Genomic DNA, 3,445 nt, shown 5'->3' with positions numbered 1-3,445 from the left:
AAGAGAGTGTTCACAATCTGCCCTCAATTTCTCATGCCCACTGTGCCTGAGCTCCAATGTGAGTTCAGGCTGGAGACTCAGAGCACAGCATTTGACCACCGTGGACTCTGCGGTGTTGTTTTCAGTATTGCCTGTGGCATGCCGCTGTCCCAGCTCTCAGCTCCACGGGCACTTGTCCAGAAAGCGCTACCTTTCCTGTACTCTCCCAAGCATCCATGGCATAGATACACCCACTGTGCAGCCAGAGAGGGAGGGCCCAGAGTGTGCTCTTAACCTTTACAGTTAGAACACCCCTCGGGACACCTCACTTACCAGCCCATGGCCTTCCCTACCTGGAACTGGGCATGAAGCCGTAATGAGGCTGGAAACACAGGTTGGTTTCATTCCCCTCTCTGCCTTTTTTTTTTTTTTTTTTAGCAGATAAAGACTGAAAAAGTATTTTATACTTTCTAATACATCTGCCTCCAAGATCCCCCTACTTCCAGATCAAAGGCTAGCAGACAAGTTGGATGTCTCACTGGGGCCAATGCAAGGACCTCACTTAAAGTGCCCCATGGGACAAGTTTTTCATCATTGCCAAAGAAGATGCAGTAGGCCAGTTGGGCGGGATCGATCACATCTTCTTGCTGCTAGTGATTTGCTATCCTTTGATTCAAATATATGCAGAAAATGCATCCTGACTTTAAGGAGAGTGAGGCCACCACTGCCATCCTTACCCTGGTGGTGAGACAAGAACTGATGAGCAGGGAGGAAGGACGAAGAGGAACATCATCCTTCTGGTCTCACTGTGAGGACACTATCTTCCTCTCACCTCTATCTTTTTACCACCCTCCCAAGTCTCTCCTTTTTATCTTTATTTTTTTCCTTTCTGTGACCTTCCTTCTTTGCCCCCTTCCTTCCTCGTGATCCTCTTCCTCCTTCAGTTCCCCTTGTGTTCTCTTCACTGCAGTGTCTATGCCTGTGCACCTGTGTACACACACACACACACACACACACACCATACACATGACTCCTCTGACTGGGTCCCACTCACTTTCAAGTTAAAGGCCAATGTAAATAGGGTCATTTAGGAATGATTGGGCAATTAACTGGAGGATTTTTTTTCCCCCCGGGAAGACACTGCCAACTTCCCAAAGCATGCCTGGAGGACCCGTCCTGGCTAGAAAGGGTGATGGTACTGGGCCAGTATTAAACCTCAAGTTTCCAAGCTGCCAAACTGGTCTTAAGGGAGTCACTTATACCCACTGACCCTCCCAGCTTCTGTGTCCCCTTGAGACCTCTGGTGTTTCCTCTGGAATGTATGTGAACCACTATAATTGCATTAGACCTTCAACTGAGTGTGCAATCATTTTTCATGGAGTTTGGTCCATTCATTATTTTCAGTTATCTACACTTCTTGATATTCAAATGTTCTATTAAAAAAAACTGAGTGTACCACTTTACTGCTGTAGAAGGAAGAAAGAATTTAATGTGACCATCTTCAGGAATAACAGTATTGTTTAAAAGAGAATTATTGTATGATGATGAAAAATGAAGTAATCAACTAAATAATAAACAAACTATTAGTAAGTGTTGGGTGTATTGATGTTACCTTATGTTTTTCCATAATCTGAGTGATCTGGTTTAAACTATTACACCTTACCTTCCATGGGATCAGCAGATGGTGTAATGGTTACATCGCTGGATTCCCACATAGTTGATGGCTGTTCAAGTCCTGGACCTGGCAGCTCAAAATGTATGATGGGCGCATGTATGTGCATGCTCAAAATCCCAAGAGGAGACTGGAGGAGAAGGGATTGTGGCATGGCCATTCCCCTGGGGGATGATTTTGTGCTTTTTATCTCTCTGTCTCTCCAGCAACTGCATGCACCCTATAACAAAAATCTCTCTTAAAAAATATATATATTACACCTTAATTTCTAAATATATAGGCCTATAGCCATCATCCTAACTAGAAAAAGAGAAAAGGTAAATACTGAGTCTTCAGAAAAGTCATGACACATTTTACATAGAAAAACAGTCATGACTTTTCTGATGACCCAATATTTCACAGCAAATCATAAACTCGTTATATAGTAGAAATTTCATCTTCTCTCTACCACCTTCTCCAAAAAATTAGCTAATGAAATGTGTCAATTGAATATCTCTGTATTTCCAATACTGTGGATTATGTGGTGGTCACAAGCTTGTTCTCCATACAGAGCATGGCATTTTATAGGGAAAATTAGACATTGAACCTATCATTATAAGGGAGAAGAGAATTATAACAAAGGAATGCAGGATGCTATAAGAATGACTGAAATTCATACTTAAAGCATCTAAGAAAAATGTTTCAAAAGGTCTTTCCAGACATTCTTGTCTTGCATTCTGTGGAGACATTTGGAATAAGTACTGGCTATTATCCATGGTGGGTAACCCAAAACATTTCATCTCTTTTTTTCTCTCTGCAATATAACTTTAAATAGATGTTATTTCACTGCCATCAAAACATGTGATTCTGTTTAAATTCTTCTGTAATCTGATGTTAAATGCCTGGGTTATAAAGGACTTCTTGGAGATAGACTCTATGGCCTGGTGGTTATGGCAGCTGGATTCCATGTGGACAACCATGTGATTCAAGTCCTGGCCCAGCAGCTTGAGAAACACACCAGACACCAAATTAAATAAATTGTGATGAACTCTATGATTGATTGCAGGAATGACAAATAAGTTCCTCTTATGTGGCAAATTTGATCAAATAGTGGGGGTCACCTGGACGGCTAACTTCAAAAGGACTTAGAATGGCTTTGTACGTGGCTGGAGTGGTGAGTACCTACCAATGCCAATATGGATATGGAATTGGCCAATAGAAATCGGCGTGCCATGCCTTTGTCTTCCCTTATTGCTAGGAACTGAATATGCACAGGGGTTTTGAAACCAGAAGACTCTGTCATTTATGCATTATATATTGTTCATTGTTTAGGATACAGACCAAAGTAAACAGTGGTTTATTGTATACCAGAAATGGAAATAGAATGACAACAAGCAACACATTTCTGAGATCTTCTGGTGTCACTATTATATATCAATTTTGCAGCATTCTACAATTTTCTGATTTGTTATTTTAATTTCTGTATCTGTATTTTAAGACAGTCTTAATATCTCAGGTGTCATAAAACAAAGAATTTCAAAGTCTCTATTTGTACCACTTGAGTAGCATGTGTTAAAAGTGCTTGTCAAAATTTCAATAGAGGAACCAGCAGTTACATAATGGCTATGTTGCTGGACTCCCGCGTAGTCAACCGCGGTTCATGTCCCAGACCTGGAGGCTTAAAACATGCCGGGCGCTTGTGCATGTGTGCCCAAAATCCCGAGAGGAGAATGGAGGAGAAGGGATTGTGGCATGGCCATCCCCCCGGGGGGGGATTTCTCTCTGTCTGTCTGGCGAGCACACACGCCCTGTAGG

This window comes from Tupaia chinensis, unplaced genomic scaffold (genome assembly GCF_000334495.1).
Source record: "Tupaia chinensis unplaced genomic scaffold, TupChi_1.0 Scaffold000710_1, whole genome shotgun sequence".
NCBI lineage: Eukaryota > Metazoa > Chordata > Mammalia > Scandentia > Tupaiidae > Tupaia > Tupaia belangeri.
This window is presented reverse-complemented; position numbering follows the sequence as displayed.